Here is a 15,393-nt window from a genome sequence, read left to right on the forward strand (position 1 = left end):
TGAGCATCAATCCCAGATCATACCTTTTAACAGTTTAGTTAGTAGCATATTTTGATAATCCCCAAAATTATAAAGGAGTCATGTTTTTCAATCCAACATAATTTTGAAATATAAGGTGTTTTTATGTACCGATATTCCACCAAATTTATCTACCTGAACTAAGCATCACAACTGTTTCTTCATATCTTACCATCATAATGTGTATATATATGCCTATTATTTAAATGTGGTTTATTATTTAATCAAAATTTAAAGTACAATACCACATACTTCATCTCCTACTGTGTTTATGAATGTCAGTGGGTGTACCTTTATTACTTATGTCTAAACCCTCTGCCAAAGGCAAAAAACAACAGTTAAAAAAATGATGTCTCTATTGTTTTATTACAGGAAGATTTTATTAAATGTTCTTTATGTTAAGGACTCAAAAGTGAGGAACATGCATTTAAAATACAAGGCTCCATAAGTTAAAGAAAGGAGGGGTGATTGTATTATTCCACATTCTTTTTTAATTTTATTTTTTCAGTTACAGTTGACATTCAATACTATTTTATATATCAGTTTCAGGTGTATAGACTAGTGGTAGACAATTATATAATTTACGAAGTGATCCCTCTGATAATCCCAGTACTCATTGGCACCATACATAGTTATTACAATATTATTGACTATAATCCCTATGCTGTAGTTGTACTTCTTGAACCTTCACCCCCTCCTATCTGGCAACCCTCAGTTTGTTCTCTGTATCTATGAGTCTGTTTCTGTTTTGTTCATTCATTTATTTTGTTCTTTAAATTCCACATATAAATGAAATCATATGGTATTTATCTCTCTCTGTCTGACTTATTTCACTTAGCATAATACTAGGTTCATCTATGCTGTCGCAAATGGTAGAAATTCATTCTTTTTTTAATGGCTGGAGTAATATTCCATTGCATCTTTGTATAACATCTTCTTTATCCACTCGTCTATTGATGCAGACTTGGGTTCCTTCCATGTCTTGGCTATTGTAAATAATGCTGCAATGAACACAGGGATACATATATCTTTTCACCTCATCCTTATTCCAGGTAATTGATGAAATTTCTGCATCTAACTGATTCCTGTTATTTCTCAAAGATACCTATATAACTACATACATTTGTAACTCAAGTGTTACATAGTAATACATGACTACATAGGTTTATAGATTGAGAATTACATTTTAATTATAAAATGTGTATAATTTCTTGTCCTATATCAAGTCATTAACTACAAAACGATGATACTTTTCCCAGTTTCTGTATTTTCTATTTGGATACAGCTGCTTTTGTGGGCTGCTTGACAACTTAGACATTAATAGTGTTTTGTTTAGGAAGTAAAATAAAGGAGAGAACACTTAAGCTGGAAAACTGAAATTCTAAAGTAGTTGAAAAGCCTGATCACTACTTTCAAAATACAAATCAAATTCTTAATCAGATTTTGTGACAAGCATTCTTAAACACCAAATAGGATATTCTTTGCTATCAATGCTATCCCCTAAGAACCTGCAGTTCTTGTTTGTGGTTCTATTTCAGGAATACAGCTGTCCCTTTAATTCACTTACCAGTCAAAATAATTAATATGTGGCACACTCTCACCTAAACCTTTAATAAAATCTCTTTAAAATAACTCGTGAGAATAAATAAATAAATAAACAAACAAACAAATAAACAAATAAACACACACACACACACACACACACACACACACAAAATAGCTGGTGAGAATAAATGAAACCACAACCCTGAGGAGGTGGGCATGTGGGTTGTACCCTTCAGAGATACAGAGCCCAGCTTTGTTCTGAAGTCTTGCTCAGCTTCCTTGATACCCACAGTTCTATCACATCAGGGTGCAGGAAAAGTTTATCAGTACACTTAGAGTTCCCCCAAGGCCACTGCTTATTGGAACAGCCCTTCAGAATATACACTCTTTCTAGCTCCTAGTTTCATGTTTGACCTAGGTTCATATACGACTTCTTGGAAATGGGAACTACTTGCACTTATTCATTCATTAATGTTAATTTTTAATAACCAAATTGTAGCCATATAACATATATATCTAAAATGAGAGCATAAAAAGTTAGCCATTGAGTCATATGCAATGGGGTGCCCCATCTCCCTATCTTTAGACATATATCCTTAGAAGTGGAGAACAAAGGCTTACGTAACTTTAAGGAGGGTCTTAAACAAGGCGGCACCATTTCCACTCTGGCATTCACAGTAACCACGCTTGGATTAATGTAATCTATCCACCTCGCCATTATTGGCATTTGGGGTTGGATAATGCCTTGCTGTGGGGGCCGTTTTGTGCATTGCAGGATGTTTAGCAGAATCCCTAGTCTCTACTTTCTAGATACAATAGCTTCCCCAAGTCCTGACAATCAAAACTATCTCCAGACATTGCCAAATGTCCCCTATCAAGGCAAAATTGCCCTCAAATGAGCACCTGGATTAATGAGAAGGTGGAAGGAAGCTACTCTTTTCATATGAGTAATAAAACACACAGAACGCCTGCAGGAAATAAACTCATGCAGCGGAAGAGGGGTTGGCCTTTTTATTAGTTGTACTGAACACCCTCCGGCCGTGTTCTAGATTGCAGCTTGGATGCTGACAGTGAAGTCCATCTTCTCAGTAAAAGGAACTAAAATGGGGCGGGGGGGGGGGGGGGGGGAGCCACTGTAATGATAAATGATATGGGGCCACACGAACGTCAAGTGTAAGAACATTATAAATACTGCTACATCAGTTCAGAATCTACAAGACTTTCAAAACAAATTTTTTGTGTAGGTCTGCTCAACATTCAGTGTGTTTAAAAAATTCTAAATAAATGTCTTGATTTCAAACCCCTACTTGTTTAAAATAAAATTGATTATTTTTGTTTTTCTAAATAAAGATGGAAACCAATCAACCATAGACCTGATCTAATTAAGTAATTCTTTTTTAAAATCAGGAGGGAGGCAGTACGTTTTTCATTTCACTGAGCCGTCGTTGCAAACTCAAAGCTAGTGTCTATTATCTCTGCCTGCAACTGGGCTTGCCAGCTAAGGTCACATCAATGTGAACAGAAATGGAAGAATTCTGCTGTGGACACTTACAACTGTATAATTCTGCCATGGACACTTAAAACTGTACTTTTTTTAACAGTCATTTCCCACCCATTTCTTTCTGCCCCGCAACTATACCCCCTATATTCAAACATATGTTCAGTACTTTCAGGAAGGAAGGAAAGCTACCCAGGAGGTATAAAATGAGCATGATTCAAATGTTTTGTCAGCTGGAGTCCTAGCCAGCAACCAATTTTCACAAACTCTTGTGCATTATTCAAATTATCATAATATTATTCAAATAATCATAACACAGCATTGGGTCTCTGACCTATTAATTATCCTTTCATCCATTCCCTCCCTGCTGCCGAGTTAATTAGTCGGATGGTGGGGTCTCTGCTTTATGTACATTATCTCAGTCACAGAAAGCCACAACGTTGTGTCAAGAACTGTAGTTAGAGTCATCCTTTTCCGTCCTAATAATCATGTATGCAAATTATTTTTAATCCTTTTTCCTTGTTAATAGCCTCACTATTCAGGAGAGAACAGGCTTCCCTTTATTCATTTTCCACTGTGTGTCTGTGTTATTGTTTCTTTGTGCTTTTTTTTGGGGGGGGGGGGTTAAGAAATTAGTGGTAGCCAGCCATCCAGCAGCCCAAATTGCATTCTTGTCCTAGTTTTCCATCTTCTTCAATGGAGGAAACCACTCGTAGACATGTGGAATTCTCCTTACCCTGTCCTTTGTGCCTCAAAGCCATGATTGAGCGTCCATGATTGCCATGGCACTGGGGCATGGCCCTGTCCTCTGCGACACCAACACCTCCCGGCTCATCATTCAGAAATCTAATCCCCCTCAGTTCACAGAGTAGCTTCCTGAAATTCCTTTCTCAGCTACCAGTAGAACTCACCCTGTGACATCAGTCTCAGTAAGTAAACATCAAGCCACATATTTCATGTCTGAAATGCCTTGAGGGTGCTAAATTTCTTAAATATACCTCTAAGCAAAGGGAATGGATTTTCTGTCCAACTTTCTATGTTTGAAGTAAGAGAGTCCCTTTCCAATTCGTAAGGAAGATTATACGTATGAAGGCAAGATTGAAATTAGCAGTTTTAGTTTCCATTCTATCGGTGAAAGTTGAGTCTGGAAAATAGAACCTACTGTGGATATTTCAAATATAGGAAATTTAATATTGAGAATGCATTATACAGTGAAGGAAAACTAAGAAGCCACCCCAGAGATTAGCAAGAGCAGGAAGCCACAAGCCTCCCTAGAGAGGGGGTGGTCGGACTGGAATTCAGAAGCCAGGCCTCCAGCCAAAGCTGCTGGGACTATAGACTTTGGGAAACCACCCCAGGAGGCAGGAGGAGAAAGGGAGAACTACCATGGCTGCTTCCTTCTTCTTGCTGTCTAATGTCTCACCCTGCCTCTACTATATGATTTAATGACAAGCCAGATGCAAGGAAACCTGGAAACTATTATTTGCAGGAGAAGAGTGGGATTTAAATCTGGGACTATCTTCTCTTCCACTGATAGCTGAATGAATGCCGAGCTAATTAACATCAGTTAAATGACAGATGCATGAGTCCCACATACAGGTGCACACAGAATTAAGCCCCATCAGCTAGAATTCATGAGGACTCACAAGAAGTTTACCTCAGTCTACATAATTATAGTGAGCTAATGAGGTTAAAGGAATCAAAAGCAGCTTTAAAAAAAAAAACATGCAAACAAACATCTTTTTCAAGTATTTGGTACCTCTGGGATGTTGTGCTTGGTAGAATAATGACCCTAAGCAGTGGTTCTCAACCTTCCTAATGCCGCGACCCTTTAATACAGTTCCTCATGTTGTGGTGACCCCCAACCATAAAATTATTTTCGTTGCTACTTCATGACTGTAATTTTGCTACTGTTATGAATCGTAATGTAAATATCTGATATGCAGATGTATTTTCATTGTTACAAATTGAACATAATTAAAGCATAGTGATTAATCACAAAAACAATATGTAATTATATATGTGTTTTCTGATGGTCTTAGGTGACCCCTGTGAAAGGGTCATTCGACCCCCAAGGGGGTCTCGACCCACAGGTTGAGAACTGCTACCCTAGAGAGATGACCAAGTTCTAATCTTCAGAACCTGTGAATATGTTACTTTACATGACAAAAAGGATTTTGCATATGCGATCAAGGTTAAGAACCTAGAGATGAGGAGGTTATCTGGGTGGGTCCAATCTAATCAAATGGGTCCTTACAATTAGAATATTTCTTCCAAGGGCAAAGAGATGAGAAGTGTCAGAGAGATGTGAAGAAGACTTACCTGTCATTGGTTTTAAAAATGGGTAGAATGTGGGTAGCATCTAGAAGCTGGAATGTCAAAGAACCAGATTTTACCCATCTCACCTGCTGCCATTTATCAATTTTTCCACTCCCTACTCAATACATCACTTCCACAGCATACAAACAGGCTAGTATTTCTTCCATTTTATTTAAAAAGAAAAACCTTCCTGGGACCTCAGTTCTCCAGAAGTTACTACCCCATTCCTCAGCTCCCATTTGCAGTAGGCCCCTTACAATAACTTGTCTACAAGGTGCTGTTTAATTCCACATTTCCTGTTCTCTCTTAAAATCACTCCAGTCAGAACAACTGCCTCCGCATCTCGGTAATGGTCAATTCTCAGCCCTCGCCTTACTCGACTTAGCAGCAGCATTTGACCTGTTGATCACCTCTCTCCTCCTTGATACATTTTTCTTTTCTGCTTGCCTTTCGGAACACACCTTCATCTGCTTTTCCATCCACCTCAGGGTACTCCTTCTGAGTCTCCTTTGTTACTTGTTCCTCTTCTCCCTGACCTCTTATGCTGGTGTGCTCCAGGAGGCAGCCCTTGGCTACTTCCCTTCACTATTTGCATTCATTCCTTTGAGGATTTATCCCTTCTCATGAATTTAAATACCATCTATACACTGACAACTCCCAGGTTTTAACCCCAGCCCCGGATTCTCTCCAGAACTAGAGACCCAGACATCTAACTGCCTACCTGTCATCTCCACTAGAATGTCTAATAGGCGTCTCAGCTTCTCATAGTCAAACTGAACTCCAGGTTCTCCCTCCAAACTTACTCCACCTCAGTCTTCCCATCTCAGTTTTTGGTAACTCCATCCTCCCATTAGCTCAGGTTAGAAACCTTGGACTCATCCTTAATTCCCCTTTTTTTTTATTCACACCTTCAGACTCTGTATTTAAAAACATATACAGATCTCAAAACCAATGAGTATACCTAGCCATTGACCAATTTTCCACTAAAAGGAACCAGGAATCCTTGAAGAAATGGCTGATAGAGTCTTGGGCTGAAGCCAGGAAAATACAAAATGGGCTCGGATCGTCTTATTCTGCCAGATGTAAGAAACTGCTCAAATTATGGTAGGGCCTGTGGAATTAGGCAAATGGAATTAGGTTTGCTAATTAACTGACTTTACAGGGAAGAGATTGCTCCGGATTATCTGGGTGGGCTCAATCTAGTCACATGAGCTCTTAAAACAGGAAAACTTTCCTGGCTGTGTTCAGAAAGAGATGTGACAACAAATGAAGGGTCAGAGAGATGTGATGTTGCTGTCTTTGAAGATGGATGAAGGGAAGGAACTATAAGCCAAGGAAAAATAAGAAGCCTCTGGAATCTGGAAAAGTCACGGAAAAGGATTCTCCCCTAGAGCCTATGATGCCTTATTTCAAGAGTATAGGACTTCTAACCTACAGAGCTGTGATATAATCAATATATGTTATTTGGATTTGCTAAATTTGTAGTAATTTCTTAAAGCAGCAGTAGAAAACTTATACATTCTTAGAATGATTATGACTCCCAATTCTCTATACTCCTCCTATGCTGTATTTTTCTTCATAGCCCCAAACATTATCTGACTTTTTGTTATATGTTTATTTGTTATTATTTGTTGTCTGCCCCAGTAAGTTACAAAAGGCAGTTTGTCTGCCTTATTCTCTGCTCTGTCCACAGTACCTAGAGATGTACCTGAACAAAAAGGACACTCAGTAAATATTGGTTGGGCCCTGACCGGATAGCTCAGTTTGTTAGAGCCTCGTTCTGATATGCCAAGGTCGGTTCAATCTACAATCAGGGCACGTACAAGAAGCAACCAGTGAATAAGTGGAATAATAAGTCAAATCGATTTGTTTCTCTCTCTCAATTCAACTAAAAATTCTTTTAAAATGTTGGGCCCTAGACAGTTTGGCTCAGTGAATAGAGTGTGGGCCCTGGACTGAGGGTCCCAGGTTCGATTCCAGTCAAGGGCATGTACCTCAGTTACAGGCTCAATCCCTGGTCCCAGTCAGGGCGAGTGAGGGAGGCAACCAATCCATGTCTTTCTCACATCTTCCACTCTCTCTAGAAATCAATGAAAAAATATCAATGAGGATTAACAAAAATAAATAAATGTTAGTTGAAGAAATATTGTTTATTTATGAGTTTACATTAGTAAGAGCAGCCATTCTAAAACTGCTTTTATGCCAGCATCCTGAAATAGCAGATTGAAAATACCACAATCAGTATACTCTTCAAAACCTACCCTTAAACAATTTCTATATGGGTGACTTTCATTTTCCTGTGATAAAACTCACAACATAGCAATAAGCCAATACATCCCAGGCTAATTTTTTTTTTAAGACAACTCCCACTGGTCAGCAGGAGGAACTACAGAACCCACTTTAATAAATGGATACCATTTCACCAATTCCATCTAGTGTTTAGAGAACCTCCTCCAGCCGTAAATCAGCTCTATGACCTAAGGACAGAGCAGGGAATTGTCAAAGTCCCTTTGCTGAGTAATTCCAGAAATGCCTAAAGCTCAACCGAGGAGGGATCTGACATTCAAAAGCTGGAATTTACAACCTCAAGGAAAAGCCCCAATTGGGCAAAACAAAACATTGGGCGGAAAGCCCCAGGAGACCTCCTCTGTCTTTGCTTACAAAAGTCTTCATATCTCCATAAAAGATGTTCTTCAACGAAGCAAATTAATCCACTGAAATTCAGCCTAAATTGTAACTATGACTGTAAATCTTTACCTTTGTCATGATTCTTTCTAAAGGAGATGATTATATAAACAAGCTGCTGTGGGTCTCTGCCTGAAGTGGCATTCTGCTGAGGACTTGACAGAAACTTTTGTTCCCATTGGTGAAGAGCTCAGGTCACTTTCTGTGACCTACACGGTGGCATGAACTGCCTGGGTAAATACCCAGAAAGGTGAACACATTTTTAAGCATAGCAAAGTGTTTTGGAGCACAACTTCACTCAAGAATCTATCTTGGATTCATAATAAGGATGTATTTTTCCAAGACAAAACACAAGAATGATTTTCTTTCATCTGCAAACATTGTTTAGATTTATTACTTTCATCAGATGAAACAATTAGATTTTGATCTTTTGGCTCATCTTTTTCTTTAGAATAACATATCTTAGCATCAGAGTGCCACCTAATTAAATTGAGACTCTACCAATTATTGCTGAAAATCTATATAAACTGTTCTTACCCAGCCTACAAGAGCTGCTCATCCAAACTGCACTGAAATTAGGATATATTCTTACTTGCCGGTTTGTCAAATTTTAATTTACATCAACATGTAAGACACTCTGTATCTACAGAGTAAACTCAGAGGTGGGGCAGGCTCCAGTAGATTTTAAATAACTAAAAATTCATGAGGCTAACCCTTGATTTAATAAACTCAAATGTTGGGTTATAGGGCACTGTGCAATTAAACAAAGATTTATTGAACCATTTGTTCTCACATAGTCAGTTTTTCTTACCAAAAAATATCTTCTGCCAAACAATTGTACTCTCATTAAACTTGGCTCCTCACATATCTACTCATGGTCATATAGCTTTGGAAAGCAGGTAGAAACTTTGTGTTTTAACTTTCATTAATGACCTGTTTGAAGAAATAGGAAACTCATTGATTTAGCTGATGTAGTCATCCGGAGAGAAAGTGTACTCCTTAACAGATGGGATTGGAATTCAAAAATGACCTTGCTAAATTATAGAAGCAGATAGACTTAGGCAGAAAGACACTCAGAATTATAAGCACAATAATTATTGTAGAGTAAAAATAGGGCAAAAAGTATGTCAGGAGAAAGGGACATATAAAACAAAGGTGGGCTTTAAAGAGCCTGAAAGTTGTAGAACTGAAGCTAATTAAACAACAGACCAGTTAATAAAATAAAGGCCTGGCTGATTTGGCTCAGTGGATAGAGCATCGGCCTGTGGACTGAAGGGTCCTGGGCTCAATTCCAGTCAAGGCACATGCCTGGGTTGCAGGCTCAATCCCCAGTTGGGGGCATGCAGGAGGCAGCCAATCAATGATTCTCCCTCATCGTTGATGTTTCTATCTCTCCCTCTCCCTTCCTCTCTGAAATCAATAAAAACATTAAAAAAGCCGAAACCGGTTTGGCTCAGTGGATAGAGCGTCGGCCTGTGGACTGAAGGGTCCCGGGTTCGATTCTGGTCAAGGGCATGTACCTTGGTTGCGGGCATATCCCCAGTGGGAGATGTGCAGGAGGCAGCTGATTGATGTTTCTCTCTCATCGATGTTTCTAACTCTCTATCTCTCTCCCTTCCTCTCTGTAAAAAATCAATAAAATATATTTAAAAAAAAAACATTAAAAAAATAAATAAATAAATAAATAAATAAAGGAATATTAAAGTAAGCACAATATGCACTACAAGTTTATGTCCATATGTGGAAGAAGAATTAAAGAGAGATTGAGAAATCTCCATAGGATTCAGAGAACAAAATTTATCAGAATGAAAGTTTTACAAGAAGATTGTTTAAGAAAAGGAAAATATAATTTATTGAACACCTACTATATGCTAAGTAATGGAAATAAAAAGTATTTCCCATATGGTTTCAAGGAATTGTGGGTCTAATAAGAGAAATATAAGTAAGCAGACAATGCAACACATGAGTATTTTGGTAGAAGATTGAGACTATATCTAGTGATAATCTTTAAGCATGAATAATAATATTATCCTATATAATAAAAGGCTAATATGCAAATTGACCCAACTGCTAAACGACCAGTCTCTATGATGTGCACTGACCACCAGGGGGCAGATGCTCAACACAGGAGCTGCCCCCTGGTGGTCAGTGCACTCCCACCGGGGGAGCACTGCTCAGCCAGAAGCCGGGCGCAGGCAGAAGCTGGGCAGGGCTAAGTCAGTCAGACATCCCCTGAGGGCTCCCAGACTGTAAGAAGGCACAGGCCAGGCTGAGGGACCTCACCCCCCCGCCCCCCGCTGCACCACCCCTCTTCCCCCCCCCCCCCACCGCCAGTGCACAAATTTTGTGCACCGGGTCTGTAGTTAATAGTAATAATAATAATAATAATGAAACTGAGGAATAGAAAGATAAGAATGTTGCCCAATTTGGTAAGTGGTAGAGGCAGAAATTAAACCCAAGTAATACGACACCAGAGGCATGCTCTTAACCTCTCTATACACTGGCTCCTGTCTAAGAGCACAAAAATTAAAGGTTGTAAGGACAGTGAGTTAGCGACTATAGGTATCTGACATCCAAAACTCAAGCTTAGAACGCCAATTTCTACTGGACTTTATTTCAAAAAGGCTAGCCACACTGCGACCTGAAATTAAGGAGGCCAATTCCACAGGCAACATGGGGCTCCACACTTTCCCTTGGTCTCAGACACATTCTTTTTCTTGGTACAATATTAATTTGGGAGGAGAGAGGAACAGGGACTTAAGAGAGCCAAGTAAAATAAGAGTTTATCCTAAGAGTGTAAGTAGAAATGAAACTCCATCCTCAGGGCAGGCCTTCTTGGAAACCCACAGGAAGATAAAACCCATAGCCTCATGGGAAGAGCAGGAAGTGTGGAAGATCAGCCTGTGGGAGGTGAACTAGCTGGGGAGTTCATATCCACAAGGGCTCTAGGGACCCCTCCTCAGAGGCAGGAGTTGCTAGAGCCTCTGCCAGGATGATTTGGCTCTTTGGGCTTCATTTTTCTTGGTCCTCGTACTGCCAGCCCAAACAACTCAACCTCCCTTCCCTTAATTCTCTCCCTATCTCACAGTTTGTGCCAGCTCATAGGTTCTGCTTCCTCATGATGTAGCATATTTTGGGGCCTGACTACCTCAAACCTTGGCTCTTTAGCTCTTGCTCATTCCCTCTTAAATTTCCTTCCAACTTCTTTACTGAAGCAAGTGCTGATTGACCAAACTGAACTCGCTCCCTATTTGAAGAGAGCTTTTCACACCAATTGATTGTATAGGCTGTAGGTTATCCTATTAAATGTCTGACATCTGCTTGAATTACCCATGTGTTTATAGTGATTTGTGAGTTTTTCAAGGATGAGGTGGGGTGTGAGGAGCAAGCAGGCTTACATGGGTTAGAAGTTTGGTCACTTTTGCTCAAGGAATGGTGTAAGACTACTCACACAGATGGGAATGAACATCTGTTGTTCTTTAGAATGTGCTAAGCACATACATCCCATTTAGTCTCATAACAACCTTAAGAGGTATCATTGTCCCAATTTTCAGGTGATAGAAGTGCTTTAGCCACTGTGGCAGAGCTCAGATCTGAACCAAGTTTGCCTGACTCTAAAGGCCTTGCTTGTCCCATAATGCAAGAACTGATAAGAACACTGGAGGCACTATAAAAATTTTGACAATGTTCAGGGTAGAAAATCAATACAAAATGTATATTCTCACACATATATTTAATTTCTTTGTTCCATAGAGAAGTTTAAGAAAATAATGAGTAGCTAATATCCTCATCTTGCTGAAACTAAATGTTGCTCAAAAGCAAATACTTGAACCAGATATAAAAATAAGCATTTGTGTAATGCTTTCTCTGGGCAAAACCCTTTCCACAATGTACATGCACTACTTTAATCCTCACAACAACTCCATGAAGTAGATACTTTACTATCTCCATTTTACTGATGGGAAGACTGAGGCAGTGTGAGAAATACTTGCCTAAGGTTATCCAGCTGTAAGCAGCAGAGGCAGGAGGACTCAAATCCAGTCCACTTAGCTTCATTGTCCATGTGGGCTCTGTTCATCTGCTATTCTGCCGTCTTCTTGGGTATGTGTGGAAATACTTAGCTAGATGAACACATTTTAGCTGTCCTCCGAAGAAATGAGAGTTTTGTTTTTTTAGGTTCAATTTTTGAAGTTTTACTACAATAAAAAAAGATGCGTAAATCTATCATGTGTAATCGCCTGTCAAGATTTTTCAAAGCAGCTCTGTCTACCAATATTTGAATTATTGTTTAAGCCTTTATAGAATCTCTCTTCCATCTGCTTGAGATTGACATGTGAAGAGCTATGCGTCACAAGAAAGTCTGTAAACAATAGTGTATTGAGCATTTAATTGTATCATTTACTCTTGAAAAAACATGGTTCCTGAATATCCAAGTGTTCTCACTGTTGCTATAACAACTTCAGCTTACTATTGTGACTTCCTCTGTTCAAGGCGAATGCTTATGTTTACCAGAACTAAGGTTCGGGGTGTTTAGAAATATTATGTATCTGTAATGCATGTCACTTAGCCAATTCATTATAAAGAAAAATAATGAGCAGCTGAGAGAAGATAATGAATGAAATTCCTCCAGAAATGAGCTCAGAGAAGTTCAGAGGGAAGCATGCGCTGAATGAGGCACTGGCTGACCGTGGCCATACATTATTCCTACATCAGAACACAGGCAGCATTTGAACCAAGACTCAGTTGCTCGGCACCAGTTATAAACCCACCACCCAGAACAATGCCTGGCACAACCACTCACTGAGTAAATGGTAACTGATTGATGGAGTCCTCCCATTCAAGGTCATAGTCAGTCTTTGGTCTCTTTAGTTATTGTTGTATCAAGTAGAACGCATCGTGCTTGCCTTACCTAGGAAGTTAGGTTTTTGAGTCCTTGATTTTCCTGCATTGAAGTAATTAAACTCTATTTATTTACAAGTAATTAAACACTGCTGAACTATTAATATTCAAGGAAACAGAGACCAGAGTTCAGGAAAAGTGATAAATTGTTTAAATTATAGAGCTATTTTAATCATGATTGCTCCCTTCAAATATAAATGAGTCTGATCAGCAAGAGTACAAGGAGCATGTCAGAGGCACCCATAAACCAAGTCTACTTGCAACTCAGAGACATTCTTCCTGTGAAAGAGAATTCCTCAAGGCGCTGTTGAGCATAGTGAAAAAAGCTCGTATCTTACCACACCCCTACTCGGACAGTTGACATGTCAGCCGACATTGGGGCAGGGGACAGATATCCACAAATTTCAGAGGAGGTCTTGCTCTGTGATCAATGGTGGGTCCTTCACAAACCACAGAGATAAAGGAGAAAAAGCAGGGCCCCAAACTGTAGGCAGCAAGGCCTGCCAAACCCTATGGGTATGAACTGATAGGAAAGAACCAACCAGCATTGCTACTGCATTGCAAACCCTCCTGTCTCACACATACTGTGATTGAGGGCAGGTGTTGGGGACCATACTCTGGGGGAAAGCAGGGCACACCTGTCAGCATTTTTTTTCCCTTCCTCTTCCTCCTATATCTCTCTCTTCACTATCAGCTCCCTTACCCCTCCTCACCCCCATATCCAGTAAAACACATAAAACTAGGACAAATGATTGAAAGAAATTGTGTGTGTGTGTGGTGTATCATATAAGAGGTCCTATTCAAATACAAAATCAGAACAGTTTAGGATATTTGGAGGTCATGCAAACAATATTGGAAAAAAAGGGTGGGACCAAAGAAGTACACTAGTCAAACATCTTCATGAATCTCTTGGAAGGGAAATTTAGTAACTGGAAAAATTACTTTTGAAATATTTAGAACATGATTCTAAGATGCCATAAGTGTATGAGGCATCATAGATTTAATAGTAGCTTTTCAGGAGGAAAAAGCCCCACAAATTAATTGTGCAAGTAGTCACTTTTAATAACTGACAATAGCATCCATATAGCTATATACTTTTAGACTAATTTTCGTCTTCAGGGTTACAAGCAAAGGTTGAGTCAAAGTTCTGTTGTATATGTTCTTTAAAGAATCTTTGGATTCACTTTCTCCCCTGACAGATATGCCTGGCATCGTGGTGACAGCTGTTTCTTATAACCCTTGCTCATCATTTTGGTTTCTTTAGCTCTTGAAGACTGACAGTATAATTCAGAGGGATCTTGAAAAATGTTAGCATTTCTTCTGAATTTCCTATTTGGTTAAACTAATAGTTTCATATTTTTCCTTCATTAAATTACACATCACTGGGAGTTAAACAGCTTTTCTTGAAAGTCAGGCTGAAGCTTTTGACAGATATGTTACTCATGAATGTTGAGCTTCTTCACGGCCCATCTTGGCATGGTGTCACCTTCAAGGGAAAAACCAATCTTAATGTCCAGGAATAATCCAAAAGCAATTTAAATCTTTAGTGCAAATCTTTTAAAAATGTCAGAAGAGACATTTACTTATATCACATAGAAAAACACATTCAAATTTTTTTTCTCCATCTAGCTCAGTCATTCCAACCACTCTGCTCCCCACCAAACAGAAAAACAACAAAAACAACTCCTAAAACTCTGCTGAGAGCCCATCCGCTACTGGCTGTTCTCCTCTCTCTTCCCCCCTGCTTTCTGCATCTCATTCTCTTTTCCATAAGAAACCTCTGCCTTTCCCAGTGTGAACTAGCCATGCTGGCCTTCTTCCTCTCATTCATGACCCAATTGTCAGACAAAAAAAATCAGAAATGAGGGGGGTCTGAAGATTTCTTCATGGCAGCAAAGGAAAGTCAAAGGCTTATACTGTCTTGTCAAAGATGGATATTCAATGCTTAAATAATGTTTCTTCAAATACTTAAGTTGAATCATCTTGTCTCTGCAGTACTTGGCAATTTCTTCTGCCTGCCAGGTGTCAATCAATCCTCTGTGTGCAAAATAACGTGAAAGCATTTGAAGCAACAACCAACAAACCTAAGTTTAATTAGAGTTCAATATTAATTACTCAATGGTTAGTTTTTTATATTTTATATATTTGCAGATAATAACTACATCAAAACTTATTGATCTACATGCAACTGGCAATGTTATCTTACCACCGGTTGTAAGAAGCATCTTAATTTCAGAATGGTTACTTAATTAAGAAAAAATAGTATTTGGGGTCCCTTAAGGCCCCTGTGGGTTATCTATAATATTAAAAGGAAGTTAGTTATTAAGGAACTGAGTTCATTTTTTTTACATTTTGTCTAAAAAGCATAAGTTAGTGTGTTTCTAATTAGGTTAATAAAGAAGCTAATTCTAAACAAAGTTGAGTTTTTC

The sequence above is a fragment of the Myotis daubentonii genome, chromosome 7 (assembly GCF_963259705.1).
Source record: "Myotis daubentonii chromosome 7, mMyoDau2.1, whole genome shotgun sequence".
Classification (NCBI taxonomy): Eukaryota; Metazoa; Chordata; class Mammalia; order Chiroptera; family Vespertilionidae; genus Myotis; species Myotis daubentonii.